A 25,871-nucleotide genomic window follows, 5' to 3' on the forward strand; every position below is an offset into this window, starting at 1 on the left:
ATGGGCTCTGTCCCCTGTCTTGTCACGTCTCCTATAAGCTCCAGGACCTTGACCAGGAGGCCTCACCCCTTCTGGGTTTTCTTACTTATAAAGCGTGGGCCCAGTTTTTCCCAAGGGTTGTTGTGAAGATGGAATTTCACACATAGGATATATAGTACAATGCCTGGCACATAGTGAGAACTAAAATCTTTTAAAAGTTTTTAAAATTTGAGGCCCTGTGCTAGGGAATATGGAGTTAAAACAATTATCAAGAAAGCCCACTGGGTAACAAAATTTACTTCTTCTGGTGCTCTAAAATACTGTCTTTCAAAATATTTTGTGCAAATGGAGAGTTAATTTTTAAGGGACTGAAAAATTTGTAATCCTACCTAGGGATGCATTAGGGCCTTGGAGATATTCCTTTAGAGGGAAGAAGTAATAGAGCGAGTTCTAGGATTGAGCATGGCCCATTGAAAAGTAGACTGCATAAACCTCCTGCCAGGTTTATTATTACTTTTTATTTTGATTTACCATTTGTTTTTCTCTGGCTAGGTCTTAACTCCACTAACCAGGACTCCACATGCTGTTTTGAGCTTGGGCTTTGGCAGCACAAGGAAATGTAGCTCAGCAGCTTGTAATGGAAAGCATAAGGACAGGTCTGCATCTGAAACACGATCTTTCTTGTTCTGCATTTTGTGAGAGTTGTACTGACGGTCCTTTTGTGCTTGACTTTGCCCTTTGCACATGTCAGCAAAGGTCTAAATGCAATCCTGGGAATAATTATTAGGTTAATGCTAATGATAAGGTAATACTTCTTTAATAAAGGCCAAATTCCACATAAGTAGCTTAAACTAGAAAACAAACAGGCACGGTCTTGCCACTTACACTAATTACAAGGTAGGAGGTAAATATTTTCATTTTCATTTACATGCTTTTGACTTTTTTTTAATCCACTAACATTTGAGTGCCTGTTGCTGTTGGGGTTCTTGGTCAGGGTCACAGGTGTGAAGCCTGGGGGTAAAGAAATTGAAGACCTGTTCCCTCGCTCTTATTCAGGTATTCAGCAATTTAAGTAGTGAGACTAAGCACAAATACATTACTAAGGAACATTACTTTTTTTCTCTCCTTTCCTTCTACCATCTCCCTCATCCTAAAGCTTGATGGGCATTTTGGTTATTTAAAAATTTTTGCTATTATAAATAATAATGTAGTGAAATTTCTTGTACATACTTTGGAGAGACTACCCATAAGTAAATTTCTAGCCATAAAATTGTTGGGCACAGTGATAAGATTTTCCAGTTTTTAAAATTTTGATAGATACTGGCAAATTGAAGATTGAGAAGCTGCAAGAATTTATATTCCTACTGATAAACATTCTCTCATTTTGTCTTGTCAAGACGAAATTTATTCAGTATGGTGAATGTCAAACACTACATCAATGGTATTTTTGTCTATTTAATTTTAATTTACATACAGTGAAATAAATTCACTAGGTGTACAGTTATAAGAACTTTCAAAAATGCTTAGAGGGAATCATGCCTTTTTAAAACATATTTTTTATTTTCTAATAGAAGCTATGCTTGCTATTTTAAAAAATAAATAAAACTTGGGAAATTACAAAAATTAGGAAGAAGAAAATATCCTTGAATCCTCTACTTAATGACATCACTGTGAATATTTTTGTGTATTTCTTTCATTCCTTTTGTTTTCTGTGTGTAGTTTTTTTTCCTTAAGCCATCATCATTAAATTATATGTTTTGCATTCTTAAAAGTAATAATTGCTAAAGATAAGGGAGGTGAGGGGAAGGCAGCTGTGTTTGGGGATATCTGCAAAATAAATGGTCTCCCAATCCCAGAGTTTCAGTTACCATTTTTCTATTTCAATTCACAAATCTCTTTCTCTGCTCTGTTCTTTCATAGAGCTTCTCTCAATTTCTGGTGGTCTTTGTTGGACACTTGTCAGATGTACATGCCACCACCAGCTCAAATTCAACACGTCCAAACTTCATTCATTACTTGCCTGTCAAATCCATTTACTTATTTCTGAAGGGGGAACATTCTTGTTCTCCCAGAGGTCATCTTTGACACCAAGTCTTAGATTTTTCTTTTTTTTAGAAATCACTCCCACTATCCATCCCTTGTTGTTTCCATCGTCCCACTTGCCAAGATCCGTATAGTTGGATTAACGCAGTAGCTTCTTGATCTCTTATCTTGAGTATCCAGCGGTGGACTCTTGCTAACTCTTATCATCTGTCCAGAAGCTCATGTGTCATAAAGCTGTGTTGCATTCACATTGGACTTTGGAGACTCCGAAGATCCTGTGAGGCGATTTCTTCCTCCATCTAGTGTGCCCTGGTTAGCCTGTTTTCATGCCTACCTCTGGACTGACCCCATGGTGGCCTCCTGCTCAGGACTCTCCATCTTTCAAGGCTGGTGCCAAGTCCCAGTTCCCAAAAGTCATTTCTGACAGTTTCAAGCCCTGTTGAATTCCTGCTTTTCTGAGCTCTCATGCACTGTTTGATAATTAGGCAGTGTTTCTTTAGTTCACTAGTTGTTCCAGTCTGTCTAGGTATATTGCTTCACATGTACTCCCATTTCCATTTCAGTGCTTAGACAGTTGTGGCAGTTCAGGAAGCTAGCCAAACAGTTGGTTTATTCCATTTTCTTTGAGACTGTCAGTACAGATGCCAAAATATTGACCTCTTACTAAACTGGGAAAAAGAGAAGCCTTGATAGTACCTTTCATCATTGTTAACAGGAGCATATAGGCACTTCCCTGGTGGTCCAGTGGATAAGACTCCGCGCTCCCAGTGCAGGGGGCCTGAGTTTGATCCGTGGTCAGGGAACTAGATCCCTTATGCTGCAACAAGAACCCGTATGCCGCAACTAAAAGAGCCCACACGCGACAACGAAGAGGCCACACATGACAACAAAGATCCTGTGTGCTGCTACTAAGACCCTGCTCAGCCAAATAAATAAGTAAATAAATATTAAACAAAAAAAAAGAGCATACAGGTGAGAGTTCACTGCCTGGGCGTTCATAGCTGAGAGCAACAGCTCTGCCTAATACATGGAGCCTACAGACTGGGTGCTGATTCAGGCTCATTTTAGAAGTTGATTGAACTGCAACAGATATGGAGGGACTTAGATATAAACTGGATCAAAAACTGAGCAGGGAAGGGAAATTTCTATTTTATTGGAGGCTGATTTCTGAGAGGCCTCACTGTGTCTGGTCGTTCTGGTGTTTTTGGTTTACAGATTCTTCATGCCGTTGACGTCAGTGTCCTACTTTCTCGTTACTAAACATGTTATATGAAAATGCTGTGTTGTTTATAGTTTGATCAGTAGCAACAAGAGAAATATTTACCAGAGAAATTGAGTAGTTTTGCAAAACTATATAAACACTGATGATGATTACAGAGCTTGCATAAGAAGGTAAGGAAGGAAGATTGTAATGGTTATATAAAGAGATTCGAAGCATATTAGAACAACTCTGGCCTTTTCAGTTGGATATATTTTAAAATCAACATGTTAGTGTTGGCTTAAGACCAACTGTCTATAAATTGTCTAAGTTGTTTGCTGACTTTCTGTTTGGTATGGAAAAACCTCATCAATAAATTTGTCCCATTCCCTCTGATGATAATTTGTTTTAAATACAGGTATTTTGTTTTAGGTTTGCCATGTAAAACCAGAACCTGCAATTTAGTAATTATAAGGCCCTTTTGGATTTGAGTAGTGTTTACCCTTGGATGGACCCTGTGTTTCATTTAAATTTCTTATGCTGGTTCTGAGCTTCTCAAAAAGAGCCTCTGACTCCCCTTTTGGCCTTTCAGCTTGTGCTTGTTACCACGTGGATTTCTGCTTTGGCCTTTTTCACATCTGACTCCCTCCCTCCTCCCAGTGCTGTGAGTGAGAAATTAGGTTATGGCACTTGTTCACCTCCATCATAGTGCAGGCTGCAAAGTTGATTACGTAGGATATGATATAGGGTTTGCTTTGATATTTGGACTAAGATACATGGCCATGCCTCTGTTGTGTATATGTGTATTTGTAAAAAGGTGTCAGAACACACTCTTTGAATGGAGTCTGATTACCATGGTTATCTACTATGAAATAACATTTACTTTTTTTTCCTGATATCCATTTTCTTAGACTGGTGCTGTCCAATACAATTACAGTGGGAGTCACATATGTAATTTTCTAGTAGCTATGGTGAATAAAGTTAAAAACAGGTAAAATTTATTTTAGTAATACATTTTATAACCTAATGTATAAAGAACATTATTCATGTAATCAATATAAAAATTAATGAGATTTTACTTTTTTTTTCATGGTAACTCTTTGAAGTCTGGTGTGTATTTTACATATCTCAGTTGGACTGACCACATTTCAAGTGCTCAGTAGTCATATGGGGCTGGTGACATTGGGTGGCACAGCTCAAGACCACATTGCTTTATCTACTGAGTTGTCAAGTTGTAAGCTTTTGGATTCTGGGGTATTTCATAATGTAAGACACTTCAATTTAAGGACTGCCTAATAAAATATACTCATAGTTGAGTGATGTTTCTATCACCCCTTTCTCATTTTTTTCCTGTTAAATGGAGAGGTTTCCCATTGCCTGAAAATTGTTTCTGAACCAATTTCACAATTAGATCGATTGATAGGCAGTATTTCTAGATGTTAATCCATTTATTCCCTCGCTTGAGAAGTAGAAAAAAAATTCTTAACATAGCATTTAAAATTTATATATATATGTAATTTTTCTTAAGTAAGAAGTACAGTACTATTGTTAGATAAAAATGGGCTTTGGAAGAGTTGAAATCAGAGAATAAAAGGATATGAGGAAATACAGGAAAATCAGGAACCCCTGAACCCGGTAGGTTTGCAGCACATTAAGAACGCCTACCTTCTTAACCACACCTTTGGTTCCCTTAGTTACTCAGGTGCTCTCAGCAAATCACAGAAATGAGGAACTTAGGCATTTCGTTACAGGGAGACCCATCTGTCAGCTGCTGTTTGGGGAGCGAGCACATTGACTACATCAGTTGGGTGTGTTTCTTCGGCACTGGTTTTGAGTGCCTTAGCTTCTTTTTTTCTAGTTTGTGTTGCCTTCATATTTATTTCAGTATTGACCTTATGCAGTGATTTAAGGTTTAAAAAATTTGAAAGTGATACATATACATTCTAGAAAAATAAGAGGAAAAAAATCAGTTTTAATCCTGTCATCTGGAGAATCTGTTTTTCCGTGTGTGTGTGTGCACGCGCGTGCGTGCGTGTGCGTGCTTAAGTGTGTGTGGCTACAACTTTAATAGGATTGTCATGTATGTTTTGTAACCTGCCTTTTCCTCTACTCAGTGACACAGTCAACACATTTCCATGTCAGTGAAATGTTATTACCAATTTTTTAATCCCCATAATATATTATTATAAGAATTAACCCACGATTTAACCAACCAGTTTTCTATTTTTAGACATTAATAATTTACCTTCCAGTTTTGGATTATTCTAAGCACTATTTAGTGAACATTCTCACTTTGAAAAATTTGAGCCTATTTTAATTATTTTGTTATGATAAATTCTTTAAGAATAGGATTGTTGGGTCAAAGGTTAGGTGTATTTTTAGAGCTTTTGATTAATGTTGTTAAACGGCCATCTAGAAATGTTAAAGCCAGTAATTACTCCCACTAGCAGTATATCCAAAGTGCTTTCCTGCTTAAGGGACGTTAAAAATTATTTAGTAATTTTATGATTTGCTGAGTGAATTATAAGTAATACATTTTATTTATGATCTTTTGGATTTCTCACATTTTTCAGAAGAAAGCTTACACATGATTATATTCCCATCAGCAATATAGTGAGAATCACATTAAAATTAAAAAGGAATCTTGATGTGTTAGGAATTCTTACAGCCAAGTGGACTACTTTTAAGTGTGTGTGGCTAAGGTGTCCTAAATCCAATTCATCAGAGAACCTGCCTTCCTGACCTGGTGGCTCTGGATAAATTTTGGGGTATACCCTTCTGAAATCTTTTATTTTGCTAGTCCAAACTTAGGAACCAGATAGATTCAGGAAAATGTGGATTCCTCACTGCATGAACTCAAAAAGAGCATAAATTTGGATAAAGAAGGATACTTGGCATGAATTGTGTCATTGCTTTGGAGGGAACAGTGAAGGAAGGTGAACAGTTTGACTTGGATTTTGAGGGGTCTGGAAGGAATTTGCTGAGGAATTGATCATTTAAACAGAGATCTGAAGTATGAATAGGAATTCTCCAGATGTTATAGCATTCCAGGTAGTGAGAATAGCAGGCTGTGTTCTCCAGCCTTGATGCCTGTCAGTTTTGAAGTTCACATCAGTCTGTGATACCATCCTCTCTTTACTTTGTGCCATCATCTACCAACTTCTTGGCCATTTATGTGCCTTGGATGTTGGCTCCTGGCTTGCTATGTTTCTTTCCACTGTGTCTTCTAACATCGTCTCTAAGTTGTTGGCTTATCCAGCCTTCAAACCTCACTCTCCCTTTACATTATCTTTTCCAGGGAGTTTTACATCCAGTTCACTTCAGCTTTCTTGGGCCTTGTTATCTCCCAGATGATACTTTGGGAACCTTGAGCTTGGAGAATCTCCCCTCTGCACACATCCTGTCCTTCCTAGCTCTCATTTATTCTCCTCCAGCAGTCCTTGTTCCTTGGGCACTTCGGTGTTCTCTGGCTTCCTCTTGCCTTCCCAACCCTTCTTACCTGCTGTGGACTTCAGGGAGTCTCGTTACTGTCATCTCACCAACACCTTGGTTTTCTCATTCTCTGAATTGGCCCCATAACTTGCCAACTTTCGTCAGTGGCACAGTCCTACTTGTTTAATTTTTCTATCTTTTTTTGTTAGTTGCACTCTGCTGGAGAGAAATTGGATAACAAGGTGACTTTCTCCTTTACGTATTTATAAGTTTTGGGCTCAGCTAGATCCTTGACTTTTTTTTTTTTCCTTTGTCAGTAATTTTACTCATTCCTTTCCCATATCTCATCCTTGGCCTCCTTCTTCTCCACCATGACCTCCACTTTTTAGTTCATTAAGAAAATAAGTCATCAGATAAGTGCTCCCTCAACTTCCTGTCTCATTGAGTGTTGAGTAATAGTGACTATCTCTATACATCTCTACCCACTTTATTCCACAGAGGACATGAGGCAATCACTACAGACAGTCTGTGTGGACCTGTTGTTACAGATTCTGAAAGTTTTCCACCCAGGATTACAGGAGAACTGCTTATTGCTCCTTATTGGTATACTTAGAATTTCAGATCTTCAATTTATGGAGAGATGTTTGTGTTTTCGCAGAAAATAGGATTTTAGAAGTGACACAGCCCTTGGAGAGGGGTGGATTAAATCACCTCCCAAGGTGACAGAGCTCATTTGTGGCACAGTCTGGGCTGGAATCTCCATTAGTAGCCTTTCTTTATCCAAAATAAAAATATTTTAGTTTTTTTTCCCCCCTTGGAGAGGGGTCAGATTTGAGGTGAAGAGTACATCAGATTTATTTGTAATTTAAAATAAAAAAGGTAGTGGATATACATGGAAAAAAATTCAGAAAGTACATGAAGACAGATATGGAAAGTAAGTCTCCCTTCTGTCTGCTCCCAGTTTCCCTCTCTGGAGGCAACTGCTTTTACCAGTTTTTGCATGTGTTTTGCATGTGTTTTGTGTGAAACTTCCGGAGTTTCTTTGTTAGAATTTTGTTTTTAATTGGGAAATTTCAAATATAAAGAAATTGAAAGAATGAACCCTCATGTGTCAGATACCCAGATCTAATAAGTCTAACCACATTGTCTTTGCTTTAGGGTTTTTTTTTTTAAATAAGAAAACAAACATTTTAAATATCCTTTTTGTATCCTTTGCTAATATCATCTTCTCTCTCTCTCCTAGAGGTAACTTTGCAGTCCACAGTTTTACTTTTGTATTATATGTTTCCATATCCATAAGTCAACATACAATATTGACTGATTTAAAACCCATAATAAAAGATCTCATGTGGTATGAGTTCTGCAGCCTACTTGCTCATTCAGGTATGTTTTCAAGCCATGTTGATCCAAGTGGCTAGAGTTCACTTGTTTTAACTGCTCTGTTTTATTCCACTGTTTAAACATACCAGAACTTATTTTTATATTCTCCTGTTGATGTGTTGGTTGTATACTGTTAAAATGGGGTGGAGTATGCTGAGAAGTGGCATTGCTGAATCATAGGGCACACACATCTTCAACCTGCTGGATGTTACCAAATTGTTCTCCCAAGTATTTGAACCAATTTACGTTTCTGGCAACAGTGGGAAAATTCCTGTTTATCCACAGCCTTTCCCACACTTGGTATTATTAAACTCTTTTATTCCTGCATTATCTGGTAGGTGTGAAATGATACCACATTTTAATAGGCATATTCCATGGTTTGTTTATCCGTTCACTAGTTAAAGGTGAATGTTGTTTCCAGGTTTGGGCTATTGTAAACCACTGTAAACATTTATGTACAGATTTTTGTTTGAGCAAAAGTTGTCATTTCTCTGGGTAGATACCCAGGAGTATATTGCTGGATCTTAGAGTAAGTGTGTGTTTTAACTTTATAAGAAATGGCCAAACTGTTTTCTAAAGTGGTTTGCCATTTTAACAAACGCATCACGAGTGTATGAGAGTTCCATTTGCTCTGTGTCCTTATTAGCATTTGGTATTAGCAGTTTCTTTTTGTTTTAGCCATTCTAATAGGAATGTCTTTTTTTTAACCCAAAAAATTAAATTTTAAAATGGATTATATTTTTAAATGATTTAAAATAATTGATATTTGCCTTTCTTGGTCTTGCATGTTCTTTTTTCCCCCTTTAATTCAAAATCAGCATTGTGTTAGGGTAACCAAATAATGATAAAGATATGGTATAGTGCAGCCTAACATTGCAGGCTGCTGCTAGAAAGCTTGGTAAATGTATTTTTTTTGCTGCTCTCAGCAAAGTTCATATGGTTATGGAATCTTTGATTTACTGGTTGGGGATTTTTAAAATTTGGTTTTATTTCTGGAAAATGTGTATTAAAACTTTATAGTGAAGAGTATTGAGTCCCCATTTTAATGACATCATCCACCTACTTATGTAGACTGCCCCCCTCCCAGCTTTGAATAAGATTCAATTTGAGGGTGCTTGTTTCATTACTGAAAGCAAACATGCAAAAACCACAGATATGGGCCAACACCCTTATTTTACAGAGCAAGACACCTGAGGCCCACTGGATAATGTCTTTCCTGCACTTACACCATCATGCATGGTCCGCACAACCATGGGCTTCTGGATTCTCAGTGAGTTCTGTTTTCCCACTACCCCTTGTATTCGACTTCAAGGTACTGACCAGAACACACTGTAATGTGAATCGTTAGTTTGAAGGATGTAGTCTTAACAGTGGATTTACTTTCAGAATTGAATACACTTACTTTTACTTTTATTGCTGAATTCTGGATGTGCTGTCAGCACATATTCCGAGTTGTGCTTTGAGATTATGAATGAAAGGCCAGCCTCTAAGTGTCTGCTGGAGAAGCCAACTTAATAAGTCTTTGATAGTCAAGGGGAACAGTGAATTTATTCACCTCACACAAATGTGTATCGTTTATTGTGATCCTTCCATTTGGTTCCTCTGAAGGAAAATAGAATTTAGCCAGGTTTGAAATATGTACTGATTTATTTTCTGTTGAAAATTTAGTGACTGGGTTTATTCCAAATGTGTTGTCTTGCCAGATTTTCTTTCTACGTGTGTGGGTTTTTTTTTTTTTTTGGAGGGGGGTAATAGTTTTGGCTGTTCTATTATACCCAAATATGAAATAGCTTCTTTTTCACATAATCTGGGTCCTTTTTATTCTTATAGTTTCACCATTCCTAGAGTATTGATTCATTTACATGGCTCAAGATGTTTCCTTCAGCCAGTGGGAAGAGGGAAAGGAGAGAGCATGTTTACTCCAACTCACATCCCATTGGCCAAAACATAGTCACACGGCCACATCTAGCTGCAAGGGAGGCTGGGAAATGTTGCCTGAATTTAATTGGTTGTGTGCTGAACTTAAAATCAAGGCTTTTTATTAGTCTAGTTATTAATTGAATGACAGAGGACTCACACCTGGTGGTCTCTGACAATTAAGTAGAGAATTTGCCACGTGAATGAAAACAATACATAGAAATAAGTTGGATATGAAGTTAAAATGTATTTCAGTTCTGTCTACTTTTCTGTGTGAAATTTTACAAAATATTAAAAAAATTTTATATTTTATAATTTATCTTAATGAAGTGCCATTTAAATATTGTAACACTAGAGGGTGCTGTTAATATATTTGCTTTTAGTGTTTACAGAATTCCTTCCCCCCCTCCCCCCAGGTTATCTTATTACAGGATCAGAGTAGTTTTGTCCAGTTGCTAACTCTAAATCTCCTTTGTTGTTTTACTCAGTTTTACAACAGTAGGGACACTGAAATGTCAGTATGTAACATTTATTTGGAAAGGCAGAAATAGATAATCACCAAATGTGTAAGGTTTTAAAAAAATAGTTTAAATTTGTCCTTAAAGGGAAAAGATAAATCAGAGATTACATTAGTCAAATTAGATATTTTCAAATACATAATTATTTCTGAAGAATTAAACATCTTTTTCAGTATTTGGCCAAGTTTAGCCTTTTGGTTGTTTTGCCTAATTTTTGGTCCTAAATTTACTGACCTTATATGGGTGCCAAGAATTGAACTACTGCTAATTTTGCCTCCTAATACATTGGGAGGGACAAAATTAAGACTTAAAACTTTTCCACAAAGTAAAAACAATTATAATCCCACTTTACAGAGGTAACTGGTATAAGCAGCTTGGTGCATCACCTTTTGGTTTCTTAGCACACTTGCACGTGCATGTATACAGTACTTTAAGAGGGTCATCATATGAGTTAATGCTAGTGCATAGGATGGTTTTTTTTCTATGTTCATTTGTAAATGGCTACCGTTCTGAAGTATCTTATTCTAGTGCCCCCCCCCCACCAATTCATTTTCTTTGTAGACAGATCCATTACCTGTGAATAATTCTTTTGTCTTCCCTTTTCTATTATTTGAACTTTAAAAATCTTTTTCTTACTGTATTATTTAGAACTTCCAGAACAGTTTTCTGTAACGGAGGCCATCACATTCCCTTCTGTTTTTGGCTTTAATATAACCTTTCTGGGTTTTTCAGAGTAAGTATCTCATTGGCTTTTGGCATGAGATAGGGATTCTTTTTGAGGACATTTTTCTTCTGTATTGGAATGCATGAAGAATTTCATTCAAAAATTGATTTTGAGTTTTATCAAATGCCTTTTTGGTTTCTGGTTTTCTTTTTGGATCTTAATGGTTTTTCTTCCTTCTGCCTGTTGATATGAGTTGTAATACTAGCTTTTTTCCTTTTTTTGTGCTTTGTCAAGTTTGGAATCAGGGTTATGCTTAGGTTTCTAAAATGATTGACAAGCTTTTCATCCTTTTCCGGTGCTTTGGAGCTAAGTGTAAGGAGTAACTTCCTTAATGCTTGGAGACGTTTGCCTAGGAAACCACCTGGGTCCAGTGTGTTTTTGAATGGAAAGTCTCTATCTGCCTTGGCCTTAAGAGCCCTCTTGGATGTATTTATCAAATTTATCAGTTCTGTTGCTTATTTCCTAGCTAATTTTTTCCTCTTCCTCTCTTTAATTTTTTTTTTTAAGTTTCTTTAGAGTATTTTGTTGCTTATTCTTTTTTTGTAAGGGTATTTTTAACAGTCTCAGTTTCACCTTTGACCTAATGGTTACTTGGGAGAAAGGCTAAAAATTTTGAAGTTGTTAAACTTTCTTTGTTGATAACTATTTTTTATGTGTTTTGACATTATGATCGGGCACTGAGAAGTGTTCCTTTTTTGTGGGGGCTGAAATTTTCATTTGGCATGATGGTCAGTTTCCACTAATGCTCTTTAGCTGTTGAAAATAAAGCTCTACTTTCTATGTCATGGAAAGTTTGATACTTATTATGTTAGCCTGATTCATTATATTGGTCAGATTCTCTAATTGATGCAAAATAAAATTAACATAGAGATCAAGCCTGTGCTCATTACCCCTCCACCCTGTTGCCCCCTATCTTCTTGGAGGCAGATAGGTATGTTTATAGTGTTGGTCATTCTTCTGTATTGCTAACCATTATGGATCTTATTTCAATGAAATAATGTTCAGAACATAAAATTAACATATGAATTTTATAATATAGCATATAATTTTATATTTTATAATATAAAATTATATATATTATATATATAATATATATAATATATATATTTTATATATTATATATAATATATATTTTATATTTTATATTTTATAATATAATATAATATATATATAATTTTATAACATAAAATTAACATATGAATTTTATAATATTATAATATAATAATGTAAAATGACCCTCTTTTTCCCCTTTTAATACTTTCTGGCATGAATTCCATTGTGTCTGACATTTAAAAATAATGATAAAGCAGCATTAATGTTGCTTTATTTTTGTTTCATTTTTAAGGTTTATCTTAGGCATTTATTTATTTATTAATAAACTTATTTATTTTTGGCTGTGTTGGGTCTTTGTTACTATGCGTGGGCTTTCTCTAGTTGCGGCGAGTGGGGGGCTACTCTTCGTTGCAGTGCGCGGGCTTCTCATTGCAGTGGCTTCTCTTGTTGCAGAGCACGGGCTCTAGGTGTACAGGCTTCCATAGTTGTGGCACACGGGCTCAGTAGTTGTGCCTCACAGGCTCTAGAGTGCAGGCTCCGTAGTTGTGGCACACGGGTTTAGTTGATCCGCGGCATGTGAGATATTCCTGGACGAGGGCTTGAACCTGTGTCCCCTGCATTGGCAGGTGGATTCTTAACCACTGTGCTACCAAGGAAATCCAGGCATTTAGTTTTTGACAAACCTGGGAATATTTTTAATGGAATGAATTTAACTAATTTACAGGTTTAGTTTTAGTCTATAGTCTGTTTCAAATTCTAATAGTAGTTTCTCTAAAAAAAAAAAAAGACTTTCTTCAGTTGTCATAGCTAAAATCTAATGGTATTTTCCTATTCCCGTCTGTTTGGGAGAAGGGCTTTCAGCATCTTTTCATTTCCTGCATTCAGTCTTTAATGTACTCTTGTTCAATCTGCTTTGTTTTTAATTACGTTTTTAACATTACATAGCACATTTTTAAAGAATAATTTGATATATGCAGTCAATTTTTTTTTTTTTTGTGGTACGCGGGCCTCTCACTGTTGTGGCCTCTCCCGTTGCGGAGCAGAGGCTCCGAATGTGCAGGCTCAGCAGCCATGGCTCACCGGCACAGCTGCTCCGCGGCATGTGGGATCTTCCTGGACGGGGGCATGAACCTGTGTCCCATGCATTGGCAGGTGGACTCTCAACCACTGCGCCACCAGGGAAGCCCATATGCAGTCAATTTTATAACTGGGTTTATGTCCTGATCTTGATGGGTTTGGCTGGTATACATTGTTAGCAACCCTGTTTATTAGTGACCACTCCAAATTTTACCTCTTACGTGGCTGGAATATAGCCTCAGGCTTTGCTTTTTTTCTTTCTCAGCCCATGCATATCTGAAATTGCAGTTTTGGGCTTTAACACATGAAGGGCAACTTGTTTGATTATAAAATTCTTTGGGAAACCCTTTTCTCCAGTTTTCTATAGATCTATATTTTCTATTGACTTCTGGTGTTTAATACTGCCTTGGAAAATCCTGGGGCTAATCTTAATTATTGCTACTGCTCAAGTAAACCAAACATTTTCTCCATCTCCCTGGGTGTTTCTATGACTTTTTCATCCTGTAGTTAAAATATTTTGCCAGGATATGTTCAAGTTAAGTTTCTTCTCTAATTTTGAATGACTCTGGTGTGCCCATTTCTATACTCAGATTTTTCTTAATCTCAGAATTAGTTGTGGTTTTTTCTATATCTGTTTTATCTTTAAGTCTCTTTCATTGTTCTTTTTTAAAAAAGTTTTATTGAGATGTAAATCACATACCTTAAAGTTCTCCCATTTAAAATGTACAGTTCAGTGGCTTCTAGTAAATCATACTTGTGCCACCATCACCACAATCAAATTTTAGAAATTTTCTTCATCCCATAAAGAAATCCCAAACCTATTAACGGTCACTCTCCATTCCCGTCCCCCCATTTCTACCCCAGCCCCAGGCAACCACTAATCTTTCTGTCTCTATAGATTTGCCTATTCTGGACATTTCATATAAAATGGAATCCTACAGCATGACTGGCTTCTTTGTTTTTTAAGTCCATTTAATAAGCACTGGATTATTCATGTCTTGGCTTTGCTCTTTGCTTTTTTCCCTCCATGGTACTCATCTCTGAACTGTTGTTGCCTTTCTGGACTTTTCCTTGTCTAGGAGTTTCTCAAGCTTGTCCTCCACCTTTCAGTTTTCTGCTGTTTTCTGCAGTTTCACTTCTCTTTAATGCTTCTAAGCTAATTTTGTGCTTTTTGTTTCCTCTCAGTTCTTCCCCACCCCAGTTGTTGTCTCTTGTTCTTAGTCCATTTTCTTCATATAATCATCCGATCCTGTTTCCTTTGTTGATACACAACTGTCTTTGTTTTTTATTCTTTTTTCCTTTTTTCCAAATTGAAATTTTCTTTTGGTTCCTACAGTAGAACCTTTTTGAAGTTTGAGTCTTCACAGAACATCCTGATTATAGTTCTTGTATTCAGGATACAGAAACTGGAGTATTTTTCCCATAGGCCACACACTAGGTTAGCTCACCTTGGAGCAAGGGACTACCTGGGTATGTTGACCTGATGGGTTGGGTGTGTCACGTGTGACCTGTGTTCTGGGCACTTGTGGTTGTGAATCTCTTGCCCCTGAACAGTTAAAGTGCTTGCCTTTCACCCATCTCCCCAGCTTCTGCTATAGCTTCTCCCCTAGTCAAGTGGCATCTTCCTCTTATGCTCACTGCTAATTTCCTTAAGATTATTCATGAATAAGTAACACTTAGAGCTACTTTTCTCTCCAGGAGTTGTCCTTGTTCTTCTGCCTTTATCTCAGGGATCCCACCTTCCAAGATGCATCTTCTGCCTAGCTGTTTCTCATCTGAGTTTCATGGTTTTCTGTCTGGATTTGGGAAGTGCAGTGGTGTTGGGGAGATGGGGGCAAGTATTTGCCCTCTCACAGCAGAGGCAAGGTGACCATTGCCTAGGTTTTGGTAGGCCCTTGCCTGGAGTCAGGACTGGAAGGGACAAAGTCTGACTGCAGCTGCGGCTTCTTCCTTCTCACTGGTACCAGATTGTCAGTGTATGTCTGCCTTTTTCTATGTCTTCATGGCACTTTCACTGTCCAGTGGGGCCTCTGCAGCTGGGAGTGTACACGAGGTGCCACATACAGCGGGGCTCCAGCAGTTAGAGCTCTCAATGTTATGGTTATTGTTGGCTCTGCCTGTAATCTAATGAAGAAATCATACCTTCAGATCTATTTTTTTTTTTTTTTTTTTTTGCGGTACACGGGCGTCTCACCGCTGCGGCCTCTACCGCTGCGGAGCACAGGCTCCGGAAGCGCAGGTTCAGCGGCCATGGCTCACGGGCCCAGCCGCTCCGCAGCATATGGGATCCTCCCGGACTGGGGCACGAACCTGTGTCCCCTGCATCGGCAGGCGGACTCTCAACCACTGCGCCACCAGGGAAGCCCCCAGATCTATTTTTAATCTCTGAAAGTCTTTGAGCTTTGAAAATAGTTGTCTTTGGGCCCCTGATTGGGGAAATGAAAAATTACCAGGGAGTAAAATTAATCTCCCTTTTCACTGAGCTGAAAGCAGTGTGGGTGGACTTGTTCATCTGAACGGAAGGGTTTGGAAAGATAGGTTTTTATTTGCCTTATTTGTGTGGGTTTGAGAAATGTAATCGCAGCAGCTGCTTGGTTTCCACAATAGAATATCCAGCCTGCCACATAGAAACCTGCTACAGATTGATGGTAAACAAACCATACTAGAGGTATGCAGTAACCGTTTGTAACCAGAGGGTGGCTATTGTGTAATACAAAGTAGATAGCATTTCTGACTAGGTGGTGATGTTATACAATTTTGGTGAGCCTGTGTGGGTTATAAAAGCCAAAATTCCTTCAGCACCTGAAGAGTCTTATGCTGAGCATCAGAAGGATCCCAGCCTCACACAGATCCCAGCACAGAATTGGTGGGTAGGGCACTGAATACAAAATATTGTGGGGGGATACAGTAAGATTTCACTCTTCAGGTAAGACCATTTCTTGGTACAGAAGCTTTGCTTTGGGGAATTAGTGTCTGCATCTGCCTATGTCTGTGCATCTGGGTTTATGGGTGTCTGTTTCCATGCACATGCATCTGTGACTATGTGTGCTCCTGTCTATGAGACTGTGTGTCTTGTTGTTGTTGTTTTTTTTTTCCTGCGAATATATGGCTAAGTGTGTGTATGTCTGTGTAGGTGGGTGAGGAGCCTATGGCTCAAGTTTCCTAAGCTGGGTTACCAGAAAATCTCCACAGTCTTTCTTGGTGCTGTCAGACATTATTTGAATATTAATAACATTAAGATTTATGCAACCCTTAGAAGGCGATGCCCTTCATTAAATATGTGAGAGTGACAATAAAAACCTGATCTGCAGCAATTAAAATGTTAGATTCAGTGTTTTTCAGGTGCTCATTTACCTTATTTTCTGAGTGAGGTCCAGTCCTGGGACTTCCAAGGCCCTCTGTGCTCTTTTACGTTTTATTTTATACAAAATTTTAGGGATTTGAGGAAAAGTAAGTACACAGGCAACAAGGAACATAGATTAAACAAACCTCAGAGAGAGCTGGAGCCTCTTTTATAGCTGAATACATCTATTTATACTCCTTTTAAGGTTTTGGGGTTGTAAAAACGTCAGGTTTTGACACCAAAAAAACCAATACATCTGTGCCATAGGATTCTAAGTAATTGTAGTCTCTATATTGAATGGATGTGGGTTGTTTTTTTTTTAATGGATTAGGAGGAACATGCTCCTCTGCAGAAAAAAAAATATATATATATAACAAACAGGCATGGGATGTTTATTAAAGGTCAGGAAAAAGGCTCCCATTTAATGAAGGTCAGGGAAAATTTATTTCAATCACTGTGTACTTGGTTTTAGTCTAGAGAAGAATTACAGTGTCCCAGCCCCAGGTAATTGCAGTGCAGTGTAGTCAAACCCACTGTTCAGCCATCAGTTAATCCATCAGGGTAGGTGAGATTTCAGAGTGCCCCTTTCCTTATCTTGGGAGAGTCTGTGGGGAGGAGGAGACAGAACTCTTAGTAAACTGGAATAGGGAGCAGGAGGGCTTGGAGGGGAGAAAAAAAATATTGCAGAAGAGATTTGCAAATAGGATTTCTTCCAGACTATAGGAAGAGAGCAGGTGGTTGAGAGAACTAAGTAACTGTGCCAAAGTCCAGCAAAACAGAGCAGGTGTAATGGGTAGTCAGGAAATTAAGGAAAGGTGGGGCTTGACCTCTCTCTGCAGGTGAGAGAAAGAAATTTGGTTTTGGCAGTTGGGGCACAGGAAAGGTGAGAACATTCCAAAGAGGAATGGTGTGGTCTGAAGGGTAATTCAGGGAGAGAGCTGATTAGTCCATTTGAGCTTGAGGCATGGAAATGCTTCTCCCAGCACATGAGCAGTGCCTTCTCTTCTCCAGCGGAGCTAGCAGTGGCAACAGTAGCTAGAGGTGAGAGATGAGTTACCTGTGTGCTAGAATGGAGGATGAAGCAGGAGCTGGGGTGGTACTGAGGGGGCACAGGGTTAGCAGGGCAGAGCCATGCCCTGGAGGTTACTTAAGCACCCAAGTCTGTTGTTGTACTGGAAAGGTGGGGGGAGACATCAAATGACAAAGGTTACTTGGAGGTGTGGAAGAGGAGAAAGTGTCTTTCTTTTTATTCCCTGACAGTAACTGGGGGCTTTCCTCAGCTTCCTCCAAAATGACCTTCAGACATAACATCTCAGGTCTTTTCTGGCTGTTCATCTTTAGAGCCTTGTTCTGTTAGTCTGTAAGGGAATAGGAGCAGTTTTCATGCTCTCAGTGATTGCTTTGTCTGTCACTTGCCCTTGGCATTTGTCCAAGGGTATATCACCCTCTCTGTGCCTCAGTTTTAAACTGTGGGGATAATAACAACTCCTCCTAGAATTTTTATACAGTTAAGTGATATCATGTTTGTATCTTGGATATAATAGTCAGTTTTGCATATGTTTTATCTTGTCATTAAAATTCCATATAAAATTAGCTTTTCAGTGGCCCCTGTACATTAAAAATAATATTAATACACTAAAAATAGTGTTTCCATAAAAATACATTATTTGTACAAAAAGTGGTATGTTAAATCACACAGTGGAAATAAATGCAATAAAATCCATCTTGATTCTGCTTGAGTTTTCTCAAATATCTGTTTATATTTTAATTCTGGCCCACAGACTATACCTTTTGCTCCACTACCTCTCCCTTACCCTCTCTCTTATCCCAGCCCCTTACCCTCTCTCTTATCCCAGCCACACGGTTTCCTTGAGTGAAACTGGAGGGCAGGGATTAGGTTTTGTTTTGGTTGTATGGCTAACTGACCCATGGAAAAATTCTCTTTTCCTCATATATTTGAATGCTTTTTTATGTGATGAACACTGTGTCTCTGCCCCATCCCTGCCTGGTTGGGAAGCTGGACCAAGAAGCAGTGTGCTATTGAAACATGGAAGTAGAGGAACAGCTAACCCAAGAATGCTTCCTGTAGGAGGAGACTTTTTGGCGGTACGCGGGCCTCTCACTGCCGCGACCTCTCCCTCTGCGGAGCACAGGCTCCGGACGCGCAGGGCCAGCAGCCATGGCTCACGGGCCCAGCCGCTCCAAAGCACGTGGGATCCTCCGGGACCGGGGCACAAACCCGTGTTCCCTGCATCGGCAGATGGACTCTCAACCACGGCGCCACCAGGGAAGCACAGGAGGAGACTTTTTGAGCTAAGACCTGGGAGCTCTGCAGGTCAACATGGTTCATATGGATAGTACCTGGGGCAGGAGAGGCACAGTGAGGATGATGAGTGTTAAGGTCTTGTCATAATTTTGAATAAAGTTTGGGGAAGAGATTTCTGTTGTATGGTACTAGCCACAGCATCTGATACCTACGACCTATAACATTAGGTCAGAAAAACAGAGATCACTGATGACTTTGTATTTTAAAGCCACCAAACTAACAAAACATCAGCTGCTTTGACCTTTTACTGTAAACTTGACTCCATCTTTCCCCTAATTGAGCAGTCAATGAGTCATTGTTTTCTCCTCTAGACAGCACAACCACCGATTTTCATGGCTCAGGCTGTGTGTAAACTGACATCAGCAAAACAACCTGTCTTAGGCTGGATGTAAGCTTCTTTAGGATTTAGAGTCTATTTGGGACTAGAGCTTATTCTGTACCAAGGGCTTCCCAGGCCACGTCTCTGGAAGAGACTGAAGGTGTCTTCTGAAGGCAGAGCATATTCTTTAACATCTTCCATCATTTTATCAGTTAGGCATGTCATCTTATGCTCCAAAAATATTTGCTTTCAATTAGGAATGATCTTCCCTGCTCACCTCATCCTACAGATGTTCCAGGAATATTTGCCATGTCTATCCAGTGGCTTTGCATCCTCTCTGGCCCACTGTTGAGGACCCTGACTATATTTTTAGGTGATTCCTAAGTATTTGAGCAGCGTTCATCCGGGGGCCCTTTCCCTTCCACTTTGCCTGTAGGATTGTGCCATGGGCGCCTCATAGGCCCAGAGGCTCCTGAGGTTCTCAGCATGTGGTTTCTGAGATGAAACCTGACAACCAACCTGATTCCCCTTCAGAAATCCGGTTTTATCTAACTTTTTAAAAGTCTCTTCTTTTTAAGGGAACAAATTGACAAACCAACATAGTGACAGAAGCTTACACAGCTCAGTGGGGTGCAATAGAGCCTGTCTTGATTGCAGTCACTGAGGTGGTTTGGTTTAGGGCTCTGATAGATTTTAAAGAAAGGCCACTCTGAGGCCATGATTCTGGGTGCTCTCTCCATCCTTGTGGCAAGGGGATGTTATGATATTTTGTTAATCAGTGTCATCATCTTGTACCACTTCGGCAAATTATTTCTGTGAGTATGTTAAAGTTCAGCAAATAACCTGATTTAAATTGGGCACTTGAGATATGCCTTTTGTGTCACTGGGCAGAACTTTAGTTTATATCAGTGACTTTTAGGCTCTTTTTGACTGACCCACAGTTTTTACCTTGAAACTCTGGGTTACCCTTATCTTGTGAGATGTGCTCTGAATTTTCTTTATTCTGTTAAATTTCATTGTTCTGCAAATTCTGGTTGAGATCCAGTTGGTTTCATGGCCCACTAGTGGGTGGTGACTTGCAGTTTGAAGAATAAGAGCAAGGGTTCTTAGAGTGTTTTGGAAAAGGCTGTAGGATGATTCCCCCCCCCCCCCCCCCAGTTACACCATAACTGTAATCACAAGGGCAAATGATAACCACTTCTTACAGGTTCATTTCATTACTGTTTAAATGGAATAATGATAGCTAGCCAGGGTCAATGTCAGAATTCTAAACCCCCTAAAGCAAGACTGTATGTTAGGCAACGATTTAAGTCATTATATTTAAAGGAAGTTTGATCACGTACAAGTTGAGGATATTTGTTCCAGTAATCTTTCTTTTGGCTTGAATTAAAAGCATTTAGGTCAAATGTTAGCATTTAACAGAATTTAATGGAGCAGCCACAGTTCAACTATAATCCCCTAATGATCGGATTTAAGCAGAGAGCTACAAATTGACTTTTTAAATGTGCTTTATCATTGAACCTGGCCAGCTCTGAAAGTTCTTGTTTGTATCTTGGGAAGGACCAGATTACCACTTGGCAAGTTGAGGTTTTGAGTTTCCTTATCCCAGAGTTTTCTTTCGTGATCATATAGTCTCACCTGTCTAGATAGATTTCTGCAAGTGGGGAAAATAGCTTTATCCCACCCCAGGTTGCCCATCCAGAGGTGTTGATCTGAGGACCACTAGCATCAGAACATTTGTGCATTTGTTAAAAATGTAAGTCCCAGGTTTTGATGCAGGTCTGTGGAATCAGAATTTGGGGGAGGGGACATTTTTTTAAAGTTGGTGGGATTATGGGAGTTAAAATTTTTTTTTCTTCTAAAATCAACTTTACTGAGCCATAGTTTACATACAGTAAATGGATATACATACAAATGGAGCCACCAGAATCATAGTTAAGTTATGGAACATTTCTGTCACTCCGTAGGTTCCTTCCTCTGCCTCTGGAGTCCCTCCTTCCCATCTTAGCTGTTGTAGATCACCACTAACTGTTTCCTGCCACCGAAGATTAGTTTTGTCTATAGGGATTCAGGCAGCACGTCTTGTGTCTGGCTTCTTTCACTCAACATTGTGTCTGTGCGATTTCTCCATGTTATTAGGTGCATCAGTAGTTGCTTCCTTTTAATTGCTTAGTATCCCTTTGTGTGGACCCACCATGTTTTGTTTATCCATTTGCCTGTTGATGGACATTTCTGTGTCTTGAGTTTGGGACTGTTATAATAAAAACAGCTTTGAATATTTTTCTGCCACTATATGTGTGGAAGAAATCTGCATGTTGAATAAGATTCCCAATTAAGTCTTAGGTACATGAACCATTGATTCTTATTCTCTCTATTCCTTTTTAAATTTTTTAATTTACTCGGTTGTGCTGGGTCTTAGTTGTGGCTCATGGGCTCCTTGTTGTGGCATGCATGTGGGATCTAGTTCCCTGACCAGGGATTGAACCCAGGCCCCCTGCATTGGGAGTGTGGAGTCTTTAACCACTGTGCCACCAGGGAAGTCCTTCTCTATTCTTTTTTTTTCTTATTCTTTATCATTTTGGAGAACTGTAGGTTTTTGTATCCAGATCAAGTGATGGATTTGCTTTGCAGTTATGTGTTCAATGTAGTATTCGTTCAGTGCCATCTATTTGGGGTAAATGTGGCTCTCATCAACATTTGTTGAGTACTATTTTATGAACTGGAATATAAAGATGAAGTGTACACAGGGGGATTCTATCCTTCAGAGGACTCTTAGTGATTAATTCATTCAGCCATAGAGTGTTTTGTATGTTGTGTACTAGGGACTACTAGGAGCTGGTGCTGGGAATACACATTTTCTTAGCATTTGATTGTGCTTCCAAGAAACACAAAAGATGTTGGTATTATGTTCCAGGAGCAGTTCGGCCCTTAAATCCGCTGTTTGGGTAGTACCATCATACTTTCAAGTCAGGTGGCCATGGTAAGCCACAGTTGAAAAAGTTGACACTGACAGGGGAAAAATGGTCAGATAAAAAAATTCAGTGCAAAAGAAATGATCACTGGGGCTTCCCTGGTGGTGCAGTGGTTAAGAATCTGCCTGCTAATGCACGGTACACGGATTCGATCCCTGGTCCGGGAAGATCCCACATGCCGCAGAGCAACTAAGCCCGTGTGCCACAACTACGGAGCCTGCAGCGCTCTGGAGCCTGCGAGCCACAACTACTGAAGCCCGTGTGCCACAACTGCTGAGGCCCGTGTGCCTGGAGCCCGTGCTCTGCAATGGGAGAAGCCACCACAATGGGAGGCCTGTGCACCACAACAAAGAGTAGCCCCTGCTCTTAGCAGCTAGAGAAAACCTGCATGCAGCAGCGAAGACCCAATGCAGACAAAAATTAAATAAATGAATAAATAAATACATTTATTTTTTAAAAAAAGAAAGAAATGATCTCTGGCTGAATAGCTGATGAAATAAACACTGATTAAGAATTGTTATTCTGCATTTGTGCATGATTATCGGTGGCTAGAGAGCTGGTGGCTCAGTCTTTAGGGAATTGAAAGATTTGTTGAAGATCTAAATATTTTCCTTTTCTATTTGCTCATAGCAGAATTTCCCAAATTGCTATTTTCCCACCCGATGAGGCTTACATTTATTGAGGTTGATTTATTATTTTTTGAATCTTCAGTGATTTCTTGCTTGCTCTAAGGTAGGGATTTTTAACTCTGGCTGCAGGAGAGTTTTATAAAATCTAAATGCTCAGGCTATACAATCCTATTCAGTAGACTTTCTGGGTGGGTAGAGAGTATTTTTAAAGTTTTTAGGTGGTTCCAACATAGAGTCAAAGTTGAGGATCACTTCTTGGGGCAGCCTTGGCTATTGATACGCCTCTTTCATTGTTAGTTCCCTCCTTGCTAAGTATAATTTACAAAGCCTTGTCTTTTCTCCATTCTCTGATGACAAAAATTACAACTTTAAACATTAGAACTTTACTCCACACCACTTTGCAATTATAGAGTTGTGTTCTGATCTCTCAACAGAAAAAGGACTGAATGGCTTTGTATCCCCTTGTTAAGGGAAACTGATCACTTCTCTGGATTTGATATGGGTGCTGATGTGGCTCTTGGGGGAGAAAGAGAGCATAGCATTCATTGTTGAGTAAATAACTTCAGGAAAAATAGAGGAATAAAAGGAAAAAGATAAGTCCTTTGCTGTCCCACCAGTCAACATTTTGGTTAACATTTTGGTGTGTATATGCGTGTGGCACACTTATCCATACACAGTGGGTTATTTCTGTACATACTGCTTTTTTCATTGTATAAATTTCCTTTAATTCTTTTCACTGCATTATTTTAGAAAATTGATATCTTTTATTATTAATTATTACTGAGATCTACCCTCTTAACAAACTTTTTTTTTTTTTTTCTTTGTGGTAAGCGGGCCTCTCACTGTTGTGGCCTCTCCCGTTGCGGAGTATAGGCTCCGGACGCACAGGCTCAGTGGCCATGGCTCACGGGCCCAGCCGCTCCGCGGCATGTGGGGTCTTCCTGGACCTGGGCACGAACCCGTGTCCCCTGCATCGGCAGGCAGACTCTCAACCACCGCGCCACCAGGGAAGCCCTTAACAAACTTTTAAGTGAACAATACAGTATTGTTAACTATAGGCATGATGTTGTACAGCAGATCTCTAGAACTTATTCATCTTGCTTAATAAACTTTATACCTGCTGAAAAGCAACTCCCCACTTCCCCCTCCCTGCCAGCCCCTGGCAACCACCATTCTACTCCGTGCTTCTATGAGTGACTGTTCCAGATACCTCACATAAGTGGAATCATGTCATGTTTGTCCTTCTGTGACTGGCTTTAGTATAATATTATACTTTAGGAAAAAAAACCCTGTTTCCTTATATAACATAAGGCAGACATTTTCCCACGTCAATAAATATTTCTGTGCCATGTTTTTAAAAAATTATTTATTTATTTGTTTGTTTATTTTGGGCTGCGCCGGGTCTTTGTCGCTGTGTGTGGGCTTTCTCTTGTTGCTGCGAGTGGGGGCTACTCTTTGTTACGGTGCACGGGCTTCTCCTTCTGGTGGCTTCTCTCGTTGTGGAGCACAGGCTCTAGGGTGCGCCGGCTCAGTAGTTGTGGCTCACGGGCTTAGTTGCTCCACGGCATGTGGGACCTTCCCGGACCAGGGCTCAAACCTGTGTCCCCTGCGTTGGCAGGCGGATTCTTAAACACTGCACCACCAGGGAAGTCCGTGTGCCATCTTTTTAATGGCTGCAGTGGCATTCGTTTGTATGAACATACCGTAGTTTTACCATTCAATTCCCTAGTGTTGGATATTAGATTTTTCTTGATTTTTGGTCTTATTAACAATGTTAACACGCACAATTTTGTAGCTAAATTTTTATATGTCCTAATTATTACCTTAAAATACATTCCTAGAAGTAGCATTTCCTCAGGACATATTAGAAGTGAATATGAATATTTATAATTCTTGATACATATAACCAAATTACCTTCTTATTAGCAAATTTGTATTTCATTAGGAGTGTTCGTCTATTTCTCTAACACTGTCCAATAAGGGTATTATAAATAACTGAGGTAGGTTAAAAAAAAAGTATACCTCATTTCAATGTACTTTTGATTTCAAACAAGGATCGAACATTTATTTTTCTATTTGTTTTTGTGGGAGACTAAGGATTAGAAGCTCATATGTCTTGCCCATTTTTATAGTAAGGATTTTTGTTTTCTGTTTATTGGTTTGCAAGAGCTCTTCAGATAGTAAAGATATCAACACATTATCTTACCTATATTATATTTTGTTTTTTGATTTTGTTGGATTTTTGTCCATACAGAAATCTAAAAAAATTTATATTGTAAAAATCTATCAGCCTCCATCTCTTTTTCATCTTTAATGATATACTAAAAATGGAGTCCCCTACCCTAACATTATATAGTCATTTAGTGGCTTTATTACTTTTCTGGATTTTATTAATAGTGAACCAGTTGTCTTGGCATGTTGTATTGAAAAATCCATACTTTGTTTTAAGATTTAAATGCTTCCCACATCATATATTTGTCACTTGGTGGGTTTTCTGTTGTGTGACCTATTTGTCTCTTTTTATACCTAAGTTGAACTCCTCTGTTTACTACAACTTTAGGGTCCCTTTCTGATAGAACATGTTCTTCCTATTCTTTTTTCAAATATTTATGGCTACTTTTGCTTATTCTTCCACAGGAATTTTAGCAAGCCCCCTTTTCTCCCCCTTTAAGGTATTAATTGATTTTTATTAAATTTATATACTTTATGTTTGTAGGAGAATGTATACTCTTATAGTAGCTCTCTTATCCAAGAATATTGTCTGTTTTTCTGGTTATTTTATGGCCCTTAATAATAGGTTATAGCTTTATTTGTAAAGATCATGCTCATTTTTGTTAAATTTATTAAGTATTTAATGTTGTTATTACCATTCTAAACAGGATTCCTTCATCCTCTTACCTTTGGAGTCAGCAGACTTTTCTGTAAATATCTTAGGTTTCATGGACCAGATGGCCTGTGTCA

General features: G+C 38.8%; 1 protein-coding gene across 2 annotated transcripts in view; it reads left to right on the forward strand.

Annotated features, from left to right (window-relative positions):
- SLC23A2 (solute carrier family 23 member 2) overlaps nucleotides 1–25,871 on the forward strand; it is a 147,865-nt gene that overhangs the window by 20,474 nt on the left and 101,520 nt on the right. Inside the window, exons 1-2 of one of the 2 annotated variants that reach the window (XM_019941473.3) lie at nucleotides 7,954–8,035; nucleotides 9,213–9,302. The exons of the other annotated variant lie outside the window; for it this stretch is intronic. The gene's annotated coding sequence lies outside the window, so the exon portion shown is untranslated. Of the gene's footprint in view, nucleotides 1–7,953; nucleotides 8,036–9,212; nucleotides 9,303–25,871 lie in introns of those variants that run through there. 2 annotated transcript variants of the gene reach the window in all.

Source organism: Tursiops truncatus, chromosome 15, assembly GCF_011762595.2.
Source record: "Tursiops truncatus isolate mTurTru1 chromosome 15, mTurTru1.mat.Y, whole genome shotgun sequence".
Classification (NCBI taxonomy): Eukaryota; Metazoa; Chordata; class Mammalia; order Artiodactyla; family Delphinidae; genus Tursiops; species Tursiops truncatus.